This window comes from Triturus cristatus, chromosome 12, assembly GCF_964204655.1.
Source record: "Triturus cristatus chromosome 12, aTriCri1.1, whole genome shotgun sequence".
Classification (NCBI taxonomy): domain Eukaryota; kingdom Metazoa; phylum Chordata; class Amphibia; order Caudata; family Salamandridae; genus Triturus; species Triturus cristatus.
In genome coordinates, this window is record NC_140595.1 from 27333504 (window position 1) to 27348896 (window position 15393).

The 15393-nt window shown below is 43.9% G+C and overlaps 1 protein-coding gene across 30 annotated transcripts in view; it reads left to right on the forward strand.

The window, feature by feature from the left end:
* The first annotated feature begins 1296 nt into the window (after positions 1 to 1296).
* LOC146772278 (uncharacterized) overlaps positions 1297 to 15393 on the forward strand; it is a 219400-nt gene continuing 205303 nt past the window's right edge. For 15 of the 30 annotated variants that reach the window (XM_085636720.1, XM_085636724.1, XM_085636723.1 and 12 more), the window contains exon 1: positions 1297 to 1535. The gene's annotated coding sequence lies outside the window, so the exon portion shown is untranslated. The remainder of the gene's footprint in view (positions 1536 to 15393) is intronic. The other 15 variants (XM_085636731.1, XM_085636738.1, XM_085636735.1 and 12 more) reach the window with 5 other exon arrangements.

Here is a 15393-nt window from a genome sequence, read left to right on the forward strand (position 1 = left end):
GTGAGGCATTCTCGAACTCCTAAAATCTGACAAATACCCCCCCCCCCCCCCCCCCCTTAACAGCAAAGAGTTTCTTGTCCAACTCAACATCAAACACCAAAAGAGTACACCTCTCGGGCCCCAAGCCAATGGTGTAGTTAAATGATTCATAGGCACCCTCAAGAGAGTCCTCTAAAGAGCGCCCATGGAAGGGATTGATTTTAACCAAGCCATGTACCAGGCCCTCCGGGCCTATCGATCAACTCCTCACTCCACAACTGGTGAGAGTCCAGCCACCTTGCTATTTAAGGAAGACATCAGAACAAAACTACCTCAATGAACCTCGGATCAATCGGTGAATACTGGACACGTTCATGAGTGCGACACAACTCTGAAAATGAAACCTGCCAATCCGAGTTGTCGTGCCCAGAAGACAGTCTTTGACAAAGGAGATTGGGTACTGGTTAAATGGAAACAAACAGAATACTGGCACTCCTTTTGCCACTGATCCCCCTACAGGTAGTGGTGAGCAAGGGACATACGATAACAGCACATAGTCCTGGACAATCTATCATTCTGGACATGTCACATTTCAGACACCTACTGCGATGCTAGTCAAGTCCTAAAACCATGAGTGAAACAGTTCTATTAGCTGGCCCAGCTCAAGCACCTGAGCCTATAACACCGTTGTCTGAGGGTGGACCTCAATCATTTCGGATCAACTGGTCTGGACGACAAGTAAGAACACCTCGCCGACCGATGGAAGAAATGTGATGTTCACCACCTTTTTAATTTAAGGAGATGCAGCATATTGACCCTCGTGGTTCGGGGGTGCACTCTGAACAGATACTATATCCTATGCGGGAAGGTGTTAGGGTGTGGTTAATGTTGAGTATGTGCTGTGTGTAGGTGTATGCTGAGGAATAATAAAGTTTTTGACTACAGCTCCTGTGTGGTGTATTTCATTCGCATGCTGCAGGGCTGGAAAAGACGGTATGTCACCCATAACGCAGTACTCCAGTGCTGTGCCTTCATTTTACATATCAGATGTCCTAGCTGAAGTAACAGGACTACATCCCCCAGAATGCAGCAGAAAGGAAAGAAGCACCCCTATGGTCACTCCCGGCATTGTTGACGCTCTTCTCTGAACTCCCTGGTCTATTCTTCCACATCTGTAAGGGTAGATGCACCACCTTCTTCCTTTGGACGCTGTCGGCTCTGCGCCTGAGGTGGCTGGCCCATCACTTCCAGGTAAAAGAGAGCTATCTCCCTTTGCTTCTGTAGGAAAGAGTGATTACTTCCGGGTTGGGGGCCGCTGCTTTTCCGGGTCGAATGCTTCTAACCAATCGCAGCGTTCTACGGGGGGGAACACTACAGCCGATCGATCTCGTCTGCGCCCCTTAATCTGCCAATCAGTGTGAAGGCGCTCTCCCATTGGCTGGCCCCAACTCCTCTCCGGAAGTGCCGTGGCCTCCTTCTGGGGGAGAGTCGGTTGTAGTCGGTACCTGAGCAGATGGTGTGGGGTTATTGACCGGATTAATTTGTGGCTGCGGGAGGTAAGAGCCGCTTCCGGCAACATAACTCCAACCCGGCACGAGAGTATTGTGTTAGCAACACGCATCGCGAGATGCTTGGTTCTTCGAACAGGATCGCGCGAACAAAACCTCACCGGGCAGCCCCTCGCAGTCCTACACATCGCTACTTATATTTATTTTTGGTAACTTTATATTCCTCAAACATTATCCAAGGGCGTTAATAAAGTAAATCATGACATAAGGCCTACAAATTAGATCACCCAAGCGTGTTGAGGCATTGAAATAGACAGAGTAGTAAAGTACCGTATCAGTTGCGGCAGGGGTCCTTTAACTTTTGATTTCTGGAGACCCCCACTGAACCAGTACTGTAAGCCGGGGTCCCCCGTCCAAGCGATTTCTATGATTTGAAACGCAAAACAATACACAAAACATGATATATTTGAGTTAATTTTCCAGCAAAGGGAAAAAAATGTGTGTCTCTATATATGCACACACACATAGCCATTTCTATTTTAATGGTAATGTTGTATATTTCAAAATGTAGTTTTATTTCTAAATGTGGAAGCGCTATGCCAGACTAGCAGATGGGTACTCGCAAACATTATCCCAGTGGCCACACATTTGGTGTGATGTGACCTAGGGCCTCATTGATACCAGCAAGGTGGCGGTCTAGGTTTGTGATGAGGTGGGTGTATAGGAAGCTAGGTGTATTCATCTAGTGAATGACATTGCACATTATGAAACCACAAACTTGAGATTAATCCTGGCCTCTCCTCTTAACCAAACTGTGCGATCCCAGGAAATTATTTCATTTAACTTTCCCTCCTTTTTCTTTATTAGCACATAAGGACCTCGAAATACATTACTTCAGGGTGTGCGCTGTACAAAGCCTTGTCGAATGTTTGGTTTAATAAACTATAAGTTGTTTATGTATAGAAGCCCCAGCCCACTAAATGTGCACATGACCACTGACTTACCTCTTCGTACACTACTGAATTGTTATTAGGATGCAGAGAAGAATGACTTTCTCAATTTATGTTTTAAAACAATAAATAAAATAAAAAATACTTCAGTTCACTGATAATCTGATGTATCAAGGTGAAATGGTTCAGCATGTTAATGAATTATTATTAACAGACTTTATCATACTTTTACTTCAAGATGTTTTTATAAAGGATGGTGCTCCTAAAGTTTAGTGGTTTAGGACCCTCTTTCTTACTTCCTTTCTTTAATTTCCATTAACCTTTAAATAAATGCTTGCCAGTTTATTTAACATATTTTTTATGTTCGTTCTGAGTTACGTAAACAGTAGCCCAGTGCAGCTCTTAACCAGGGGGCCTCACATAAAGATCAGGAGTCCCCCGGGCCATACTTTAAGTATCACTGCTCTACTATATCACTTTTTATTTATTTTTGCAGTTTTACAATAACGCAAACCAAACTTAAAGGTATTGGATTACTTTACAAAAGCACCAGCTGCCTTATTCAAGGACATACATAGAAAATAGTTTGTTGGAGGAAGTTAAGTTATTTGCCCAGAATCACAGGATGTTTAGTCACTGCGGAGACTCAGTCTGCCTTTTTTGCTGTTAATGCATGCTCTCTTTTTGTCCATGAGTAGCAGTGCCTCAGTTGAGAGTGCCATTTGATCATACAGGGCAGCAGCAGCCTATGATTCCGCTGCACCTGGTCTGTGTACATTCAAAACCTTTCCGAAGAGATTGGTACCTCTCTGCCTGTTTAGAGCATATTTTCTTAGGCTGCTTCCAAGCACTCTTAATAACAATGACATAGTAGGTGACGGCTATTATCTATACACCGAAAAAACACAAAATCTACGCAGACACCAGATCTCCAAGAGACAGCAGCAGAATTTTCAACATATAGATTTGAGATTCCACTTAAGCGAGAATGGTGTTTGAACTTGCATATTCACTAACTCATCCACCTATACACTCATCTCAGTGACTTAAGCACGCACTCCAGAGCACCGTTTTAACCAACTTGCCACTTGTGACTTAACCGGCATGTTATGTCAGAGTTGAAAGCTAGCAGTAGTCTGTCCTGCTGGTTCTTTTTTGTGGGAAATTGTAGATGCCTGTATGGCCTTCTGTGAGAGCGGGACACTTGCTTTGCTTGATACTACCATACTGTACATCTTCCGTGAGGATATATAGTTTGCACTAATGCTGCCCAATTTGTACATCTCCTGAGATGGGAGAAACTTGTGCTGATGCTACTCTTGCTGTACCTATTCTCTGAAATTGGGAAGCTTGCACTGTTTCTTTCCAAGGTGTACCGGTTTTATGAAGCGGCTGTTCTGTGATATTCCATCTGCCACCTATCATTAACTTATTTTTGTGGGGAAATGTTAAGCGGCTGGTGTTCTTGTTATACCTATATTGCATTGTGAATTTATTTATTTGAAAAGTTTTATATAGTGCGAACATGACCCCTGGGGGTATCAGGGCGCTTTACAATTTGGCAATCACGAAGGTACAGCAAGTAGTAACATTAAACCAACCGAATCTTAGTATAAATCTTTCCCCTAGTCATAACAACGAACAATTCATATTGCCAATGCTTGTTTTAACAAATTATGTAAGATCGAACCCTTTGGTTTTACGCATGAAACAAGCAGGTTTTTTTAATAAAGTAGGTGACTTTGTAAACTTTAAACACATAACTGACTAGTGGCTCCCTGTCTTCCACAACACCTAAATTAACGGCCCTGTGGGTGAGAAGGCAAAGGTAGCCAATCGGATGCAAATGCCAGCATATCTCTGCTATTGGGTTAACATTAACACTCCCTGTTAAACAAAATAAGATGTTATGTTCTAGACCAATGCAAGAAGCAGCATTTAGAATGTTTGGAGACACAGAGAAAGGACAAATATTACCTTGTCAGCCCCTGTTTCCAAGCACATCCTCCGCCTAGAAGTTGTTGCAGTTTAGTTAGCAAGCAAACAAAACCACTTACAATGCTTTAATTTTGCAAGCAATCAAGGACCCACTGAGTAGACTTCTCAGACCCCCCTCACCAGCCACCGACTACATATTAAGAAACATTGAATTACAGGAATTATAACTATTAGTGCTATGATATGGACAGCTGCTAGATGCAGCAAGTAAGGTATAAGTGACAGTAATCCTCAATATTGAGTGATAGGATGTGGACATGTGCAGGAAAGTGTGTAATGAAATTGAGGGAGAGATGTAAGTGCCATGTCAGCGGTCAGTGCAAAACGTAAGCCATCTAGGTGTGGTAAGGAGAAGAGAGATGAACTAAAATGCCTTTCATAAAGAAGGGTTTTCAGTTCAGATTTAACGATAGCCTGCCAAGTAGTTGGGTATAGGTTCGTAGGTAGGGAGTTCCAGACCTGGGATGCCATATTGTCTGTAATAACACTTGCAACATTTTCCAAATTAACAACATTTCACATTATGCAATTGTGCATTAATTTTTTCCGTTTGGGGGATTTTTACAAGCAGACAACGTACTGTCCAAAATATGTTTTCTGCTTGAAACAGTCTGCAGTTGCTGCCTGATATAACTTTTTTGCTTAAGTTATTCTTCCACTTGAAAATTTTGCATATGTTACTGGTAAACCATATTTCGTTGCATTTGTGTATACTTGTTGTATAAAAGGCCTCTAACGGAAGCGTTGTCTTTGACATGGTGTAAAGTGACAATCCCAGCTGCGTCCATGTGGACTATGTGTTGTGTGAAGCTTCAGATGCACCTGGTAGTTTAAAAAAAAAATGTTTAATCTAACAGCATTTTACGTTCTGTGAGACTGTGTTTTACATCAATAGGTACATCAATAGATGCAGTCAGGTTGAGGGTACCTGCTGTTTTGAGGTCTCGCCTGGCGTTGCAGGGCGCATGCGCTGCTTGCTCTTCGAGTGCTTTTTGGAATCGATACGGTTTGAGAAGGGGACTTTAAGCCACGCCCTTCTTTTTAATTGGCTTGCGTCAGCGTTTGTTAAACATTGGTGTGTGATTAGCGATTGGGCTTTTTGGTTACCGCCTTGTCCTCTTTTAGTACGGCCCATGTCGACAGGCCGACGCCATCTTTGTTCCCGTGACGTAGGAGGGTGTGCTTCTACTTGTTTAGTTAGGAACATTTACGTGCAGCTGTTAGGAACATTAGCATTGCGTAGGGATCGGCACGAAAGGTACACAGGTGAAAACTAGACAGTCATGGATGGCATGTCTTCAGTGTGCTGTTGTCAACTGCATTGACGTTGGCGCAGATGAAGCGATTTAAAACTGATTTTGGCCGTGTTTTAGAAGCTGCAATACTTCTGAAATCACTGTTTGAGTGCTCAAATTTGGTTGTTTTTGCCAAAGGGATCAAAGGCTAAAGCTCGCCTTTTGAAGGGTTCATCCTAATAGTTAACTAATTACGCGCTTTCAGATAGATTAATGCGTTACACCTTTGACACAGACCACCGTCTGGACTGTGGTGGAGCGAGCTTCTGCGCGCCATCTCCTGAACTGCTTGCATTTTCTGTGCGCCCCCACGCCCCTCCCCAGCCGGGCAGGTTCTACTTCTTGTCCTCAGAGGGGCCACTGCCCCCTCCACCCCCAGAGACTGGGAGGCTGCCCGGTATCTGAGGCGGGCTGCGGAGACAAAGGCCTCCTACTCGGCACCCCCGGCCTTTCCTTTCATCCTGCCGGGGACTTCACACCTCAGTCTGGGGCATTGTCTGGGCGAGAGCGGGAACTGACGGGGGCCGAGACAAAGCGCCCGCCATAAAATGCTAAAGGCAGCTCTTCCTGCGTCTTTCTTCTTATCTGTCGCTCTCCCGTTCTTTTTTTTCTATCTTACCTTCTCCTTAGTTTGCTTCTCAATCTTTGTCTTGTCCTTTCTTTTACATGTACTTTATCTTTATATGTTTCTGTGGTTCTTTCTTTCCAATATTCTTTATGTATTTATCTTCATTTGTTGTTACTTTCCTCTCTTTTATGCCATATTTCCCTCCATTGTTCCTCTTTGTCTCTTCCTTGCATCTCTTTTGTGTCTCAGACTCGAAGGTGAAAGCATCATTCATCTTATCATTGACTTGTGTCAGTCTGTCTGACATGCTGACTTCTGATTCGAAAATAGGACTGCTAGTCTCTTTAGTACCGCCGCCTCTTCATTTGTCACCTCCCATGGCGACGGGCACCTTTACTTCGTTTGTTACAGGGTGCGTATTATTTAGACTGTGAGCACTATTTTCTTCACTTTCTTTTACTGCAGGCAGGACGTGCTTTGGTGCCTTGCGCCCCTCCTGTTGTCCGTGCCTTCTGCCAACCCCAGCCCCCTGTCGTCGGTGCCTTGCATTTGCAATGCGATGGGTCTTGCATTTAAGCCAGTTTGAGCTAATGACAATGCCTTTTATTTATGTGTTGGCTTTTAAAACATATATAAAACGCATTGTCATATCCAATGCCAATAGCTTAAACTCGAGAAGAGGCGTGACCTATTGCATTGCAAATACTTGTTTCATTCGAAATGAATACCTCCACTGTTTAGAAGGGGTTACATACTTTTAATCGGCGAGTACCAGCACTTCTTGTTGGTAGGTAATCTAGGATAGTGAGCACCTGCAGTATATTTTTCCAGCGCATTCCTGAGATTTGAGGTTTGAAGTGGAAATTTGGTGAGTTCTACAAAGCTCCTCAGTTTCTGATCAGAGTGGAATAGATGTGGTTTCAATGTTGCTCTGAATTTCCGGTGTTCTGGTATCTGGCGTCATGGTACAAATAGGCATACTAGTTTCCCGCAGTTTGATAGTAGATAAGGGAGTCCCCCAGGGATCGATTCTCAGTCCCATGTTTTTTTTTTTTTTAAAACATGTTTTATTTGTCGATTGCACATAAGTTACAGGACCCTGAATATTAGAGTCGTCAACAAAATCGCATTGCAGCATATCACTATAGAAATCTATTTGTACGCTTGCCATCCAGCAATGCCACCAGTCCCATGTTTTTTAACCTCTATGTGGCTCCTTTGGCCAAGGTAATTAGATCTTATGGATTTTATATAGTGTCATATGCTGATGACACTAAGTTGTTCATCACTCTCGGTCCTAACCCAACAGATACTAAAATCGGATATAAAAGTTGTATGACACACACAAACACCTGGATGCAAACTAACCATCTTCAGCTCAACGCCAGTAAGACCAAGATAATATTATTTGGAAAAGCACAAGAACTCTGGTCCAATTACTGGTAGCCTGCGAGCCTAGGCCCCCTGTCCACCTCCTAAGTCCATGGTACGTAATCTTGGAGTAAAAATAGATGACAAATTGTCCATGAAAGACCAAGTAATACATGTCATGTGCACCGGCTATGGAAATAATGCGAGCCCCACGCAAAATCATCCAATAGATTCCAGTGGAATCAAGGAACCCTCTTGTCCAGACGGCTGATTATTAGACCCTGAACTATGGAAATGCACTGATGCCTCCTATCCATGAAGAGCTATAAACCAGACTCCAGGTGTTGCAGAACACCGCTGCCAGATTGGTTTGAATCTCCCATCGCGGTCTACGTCCGCCCCCAGTTTAAAAGCTCTACTTGCTCCCTATTAGGTAATGTGTTAGTATAAAATCATCTGCCTTGTACATAAGACCATGCATGGAAATGGGCCGATCTACCTGGCCAAGAAATGTAACTGGTATATAACAAAAAGGAATCTTGAGTCAGGAACAAAACATCGACTCACCCTTTTCAGAAATGGCAGAAGATCCTTTTCCCATTTAGCGCCCCTCTCCCAGAATGAGCTTCCAATGCAACTCTGAATGATCACAAATCACAAGTTGTTCAGAAAGAAGCTTAAAACACAGCTGTTTTGAATGTTTACCCCCCCCCCCCCTTTTTATGCTGTGAACCTTTACGTTTATTTGAACTCACTATAGTGCCCCCGGGTGATATGTGCGCTCAATAAAAACCTTATAACTTAACATCATGTCATGGGGAGGTGGACAGGAGTTCTAGTCTGCAGCTTTGGGCTCTAATGATGTTCCCTTGTGTAGCTCATACTTCATTTTATGGAGGAACTGTATATTAAGTAATACTGACCTTGAATGTCTGGTCAGCTAACACTGGGGGATTATTGGGGGGCTTGAACAGTAGTGCTTTGATTTTAAGTTTGAGCTTCTCCAGTTGGTATCCAGAGTCAACAGAAGGACCCTCCCCATCTGTAAAAAGAACTTTTGATGGACAGAATGCAGAACAATGTCATACATTCACCCCAGTACAGAGATCTGGGCCTCAATCCATCGTTTTTTTGCTCACCATGCCATTCCAGTTTGGACCAAGCCATATGCAAATCAGTCTTGACCCTGTGCCCCATGGGAACAGTCCAGCCCGAACTGCCAGGCCCTCCCTGGTCTGGAAACAAGCATACTAGGACCGTTTTCGGGGTTTCCCTCTCTTCAGCCAGGATAACTTGATTCCAGTCGCATGGAGAGCACGGGACTCACGTCTGAGCATACCCGTCCCACTCGGGGTGACAAATGCAAAAAGAACTATGGATGGACAGACATGCTTTGGCCATTGCTTGGAAGGAGGCGTATTACCCTTACAGAAAATACTGAGCATTACAAAGTAACTGCTGGGTTACAATATGGTAGAATACAAAACAAATGGCTAGTGCCAGAAATTCCATCTTTCATTTCTGTTGCTAATGCACTGCATTCGGAGATGGGATTAAGCTTTTAACTCTGGTGGTTTGTCAGTTTTCTAAGGGATTTGCGTTATCGCTGTGTGCATCAGAAGAGACTACTGTTGAAGCTGCAGAGGAAGGACTTTTTATGCAAAACCCACAGGAAGAAGAGATTTGGGATTGAGTTGTAAACATGAGTACCAAGGATATGTTGGCGATGAAAAAAACTCAATCCAGGTTGCATACCTTCTGTTCTGGTGACTGGTGATATGCCTGAAGGATGCACGTGCTTAATGACACCGTCGTGAGTAAGATCTCCTTTGTACAGGCGCTGAAACTATTTTGTTCAGTGCCCAGTGCTGACAGCTGCATTTTGACCCAGTATTGCCCCATGATCAAAGAGCTCACCTATTAGCTGTGTTTGAGGACATAAAGGAGAGGGCTGCTCCTGCTCTGTGCGTTAACCGCACATTGTCAGCAGATAATCACTGTCACTCAGGTTATCATTTTTAATGGCCTGGTCCAACTAAAGATAACGCAAGTTAAAAACCAAAACGTTCAATATCCTGATAACTCAACTGACTTCGACAGTGAAATAGTTAATTTCAGTACCACAGCTCAAAACCCCAGAATAGTTGCATGCTTGTGATAGGCACTCCTAGGTTATCCTGAGCAGTGACGGTGTTTATTGTCAGCATGAGGAAAATCAGCGCATAGTGTCCATGCTTCCTGGTAACCCTTATGATTTACAAATCTGTTATTTATGCCCGTTCTTCCTGCTTCTGCTTTTGAACTCTCCATATTACTGCCAGGAATCTTCTTTTAAGTTTGCTTTGCTGTTATTCTACATTTATTGGTTTTTTTACAGAGGGAAGGGGTGCTGAGTTGGACCTAGCAGTAGTGCATGGAGACCCACACATGGGTTTCTTAAGGAAATATTTCGGTGGTTGTACAAAAAGGGTTTATTGTTTTGTGAAGTGTGGGCCAAATTACCCTGTACAGGCCTGCAAAGCCTTCGGACTACTGACTAGGTTTCACTATAGAATTGCCACATACATACAAACCATTAATGTTGAGCTCTGGGCGCGTCTAGAGGCCGGCTGTGTAAACTACTTTCCATTAAGCAAGTAATTGTACTCACATTTTAGTGCCTCTTGGCTAGGGGTTGATTATTGATACTTAACAGAACTTTGTTAAGGTTCTGCGATATCCTGTCTTTGTATGGCTTAAATATGATAGTTTTTGCTTCAAATGAAAATTCTGTAAAAGTAGATGTTCCTGGTGGCTCATTTCCAGCTTCTGATCTTATTGCCTGCTACAAACCGCACTGAACTTTGAATATTGAGGTGAAAAGATTGCCTACAGATTGTAGTATTTGAGTAACTTGTGCCTCTTGTTTCCATGTCATTGTGAAATCAGTTTTTCTACAAAGCATGCTTGACTGCAAGGATGATTCACTAAAAGTACATGTAGCTGTATTTTTTGTTCTAATCCACAGTGATGTTGTCTTCCCCCATTGTGCGACCTGATATTAGTTGTGTGTGGCTGAAGGGGACACTGTGCACACTTGTTTCTGTAAGGAATCCTTGGCTTATGCTGAGTCTTGCACAAGCGGATGGGCTTTATCCAGCGAAAGGACATTTGGTAAATGAACAAAAACAACGCTAAAGCTAACGAATAATTACAGTCGAATTCTCAAACCATGTATTTTGTAGCAGTTCTGATGTAGGAATAAGGAGATACTCAAAGAATGGATGCCAATCATTTCTTGTGTTTATACCAGTTTCTACTGTAAGAATTTAGACACAAGTTTTTTTTTTTAATGGAGTTTTATTTAGTTTGAACTTGACCCGAAGGCATTGGTTGTCAGAGCGCTTTATACGAGTGCCAGTTGTGTTACATGAGGACAGATTCATTTTTGTTAGGCATGGGGAGATTACTTTATATGCCCAGAAACACAGGATGTTGCGCGTCCTTGCCTCGAACCCGGTTCCCCATATTAGAGGTCAACCGCCCTAGCCGTTAGGCCAACTCAGAACAAGTGCTTTAGATGTGCTGTTTGAAACTGTCACTGGTGAACAGGAGAACATTAGTTTTTCAACTTGAAGAAAAGAACTCAACGCAACTGTCTCCGTAATCGTGGTTTGTCAATAGGAATGATTAGTCATCCCTAGGACTGCACTTTCCTGAAACCCCTTTTCTCCCATGTTCTGTTTGTCGTTTTGAGTTGCCTAAGGACCATATACACGATTAAGGAAGAGAGTACGAACCCTTTCCCGATCTGTACCTTATTCCCTTCACTCCCCCCCCCCCCCCCCCCTTTGTTTTACCTCTTCACCGTTCTCGCCCAAAATCACCTGTAAATACAAACACCCTCATAAGAAAGGAGGGAAGCACAATTCTCACGTGGTGTTGCGGTGATGGGATACAACCTTGGCACATACCATATACGTTACTGACAGCCGTCTTTTCCTCTCTCCTATGAGCCTCCCTGGGACGAATGTGGGTCCGGATATACAACTAGGAGAAGAATCTCCCAAAGGACTCGGAGCGGTCGGAAGGGGCGGAGAACCATCGGTCGAAGGACCAGTAACAGAAGAAGAACCACAAGGGACTGTTGAGACATTAATACCACCCTCGTGTGGCCCAGTACCTGTCATTTCGAATAAAACTCGCAGAGCATCTCACTATATACAGCCTCCTCGTCTGATTATCCGACCCGCCCTCCCACACCCTATTACTGTCATATGACCCAACATACGCCGCTAAAACATATGTGCCAAATTGAGGCATCCCACTCGGACCCGTTCAGAGATCCAAGGGTAAACTCCAGTTCTTATATAAAAATAACCTCACTCGATCCCCCACCACTATGTCTGCCTCAGATGATTCCAAGCCACAGCTTAAATGCATTCTTCTCAACTGCTGAAGAGCAGTACAACATTGCTGCCCTTATCCTTGCTCATGATCCTGACCTCTTAATGCTGATGGAAACCTGGTTAAACAATTCATCTGCACCTATTCTCGACACACTAGTGCCTCCTAGCTACAACATCATTAGGCTAGATGGATCTAGTGGACAAGGTGGAGACATCGCATGTATACATCGTGGCAATTTATCAGTTAGACAATTACAGTCTGCTTCCTTATCGTCATACGAATGAATATCTGTGCACTGATGTTACATGTAACGGGCGAGCATGCAAATTCCACGCGCTCTACCGCCCTCCACAAGATAAGCTCCCTTTCTTAGAACAAATCATGTTAATAATCTCAACTAACGCAGTGTCATGGCACCCAGATCTTCCTCAGAGATTTTAACCTCTACTGGAATGACCCGAATGACTCTGCAGTTAATAGCCTCAAACCCTATTTAGTAGACCTCAACTAAATATGTGACAGCCCTACTCGCATCAAGGGAGCTACCTTCTTTCATCTGTAAGGTCAACTCCATTCATCTTTTATCTGTTGTTCCTTGTTACTGGACTGACCACCATTGCATCACCTTCCTCATCACAGAATCTGTGAGAGTTAATAAAGTTCAACGAAAGAAACCAAGGCACTGGCAAAGAGGTCTGCATAACATTAACTTGGATGATCTGACTTACCTCAGTGATAACCTCCTGCCCACTCCAGTGGACATATTTGCTGTCCATGACCTTACAGACTATTACTTTCTCTCCATGGCAAACATTTTAGACTCAATTGCGCCTCTACAGTTAAAAAGAATGCCCTCCAAAATCTCATAACCTTGGTATAATGGTAGTCTAAATACAGAAAGAAGAAATCTGAGACTAGCGGAACGATTGTGGAGATCCTCTCCCTCCCTCAACCATCTCAATCAGCTGAGATCTTTGAAAAATATATATAACAAACGCATTAGATGCTCTAAAGCTAGTTACTTCAGAAACCAACTAGAACTATCCAAAAACCGACTTAAAAGATTGTTTGATCTCGTCAAACTTCAAACAGTCAATCTAACCATTCCTCAATGGAACTCTGTCCGCAGCCTAACTGTGAGGAATTTGCCGCTTTCTGTGAAAAGACAACAAAGAGCAAATTGGAACTGTGGTTAGCTTTGGAGAATCTACCAACTACACCACCTAACACCCTCCCTCCATCCCGGTTTGGAGTGCCCCAATGGCGGTGGTCTCTCCCCCCCCCCCCCCCCCCCCCCCCGCCCCCAAACCATGCCTCCTGGAGACTATTCAGAACTTTGGATGAAAGCACTATTCTCACACCTCTGGCTGCAATAAAACCATCCAACCACTTCAGTGATCCCCTGCCATCGAAATTATTTTATATGTTTATTTTTTACGGAGTTTCATCTAGCGTGAACCTGACCCAAAGGTATCAGAGCGCTTTACGTAACACCAGTTGCGTTACATGAGGACACATTCATTTTTAGGTCTAGCCTGAGCCAGCGCCCATGCGCTGCTCTGCGAGACTTTTTGTAAGGGGGCTTCATAATCTGACCACACGCTTGTGCGTACGTGTGGTTTGTTTTTGATCAGAGGCTATTCGCCTTTGCGTGCGTCTTTGTAAGAAAGAGAGCACGCAATTGGGCAAAAGCGGGTGCATATCCTGCCTTTGCTCTGCCCACAGCCTATTGCTTGTGGTTACCCGCACAGGCACCGTCTGTTTTGAATTATCTACCCAGACGCGTGCTCGATAATTCAAAACAGATGTCTTGCTGTGGCACGCGCTCACCACTTGCATGCTTGTTTTTGTTGGTGACGTCTTCCCTTTCACGCCGCTTATTCTTTAAATGTGTTTCAACATGGCGCGCGGTTTAAATCTCCATATTGGACTTGTTTGGAAATACTCAGGGACGCATCTGACTAAGTTAAGGATTGGCCCTATACGGATGCGGCTTCTGGTCATTAGATCTACGGTATTTTGGCACTCTGCAGTGTATGTGTTTACACGTAGTACGTAACGTATGTTATTTAACATATGGTTACCTATGGCAACGCTGAATAAAGTGGCTTCATATTTGGGATTGTGCAACACTTCATAGCATGCCGCATTTCTTGAGATTTAGCCTTCCCTATGTTTGTGTGCGCAGTACGCCGCATTACGATTTCCATTAATGGGTACTATTTCTTCCGTATTCGGATGCGGGGTCTTATTTCCATCATGCCGCATCTCTTAATGAGGAGCCTTTACTACGGTTACGTGCACAATATGCCGTTTGTGATTGAGCACTGACTACGATCCTCCCTACTGGGGATAGCCTTTAATTCAACTGCTGAGCACTGTGGTCACCCTAGCTAAATATAGAGCGTTACATCTATGTGCTTGAATAGATTATATCACATTTCTTAATATCAACTTGCTAATGGTGCTTTCATCTTTTTTGTCTGCCTCTCGTATTCAGCCCTCATACCGCCTACCTCCCGTTCCCACCCGTGTCCGTTTCTTCCCTCGTTTCTCGCCCTGCCTTCATCTCTCTTCCACCGGCGCTTTGTTTGACCTCTTTCCGCCATCTCACATTCCCCCACCACTACCACTCCTTTTGTTCTTATGTCAAGCCTTTAGTCCCCCTCTTCTTGACTTTTGCAACCCACCTCTCACCCGATCATTTCCTCTCCCCTCAAATCCTGCATGCCCTCTTACCCCTCCAATATAACTCTTCCCCAGCTTTATTTTCTCTGCCCCTCCCCATAACTATTTTCTACACTTCTCCTCCAACTACCTTCAGTGTTGCCTCTCCACCTTCCTTCTCTTTTCCCCTTTCTTATCTCCCATTCTCTTTTTTTAACCCCTCTCCACCACCGACTCTTTCCCCTTCCCTCTCATTCTCTCTCTTCACTTCTCCCTCTTATACACTTCTTTCACCTTTGCCTCTCTACCAACCTTCTCTCTCATTTACACTTTAGCTTCTTGCATGTCCTACCCAGGAAGTCCGCCTCCCTCCACCATCCCTTCTCTATGCCCTACTCCGCTTTCCCTCCTCTCCCCCTTCGTCCCCATCTATCCCTCTCTTTTTTTCTAATACCTCAAAAGATTTCTAATGTATGATGCAATGGCTCTTTCTCGTAATATAAACTACCTAATCTTATCTCACTCAGCCCCCGCCCTTCCACACACTCACCTATTGCAAACTAACATTGGCAAAAATAGAAAAGTCTTTGTAATAGCTCCCGTCAGTCATACATATTTTAGGTGTGTTGCAAAGCGCCTAATGGCTCCTTCCGGTACCTTCTGAGCGC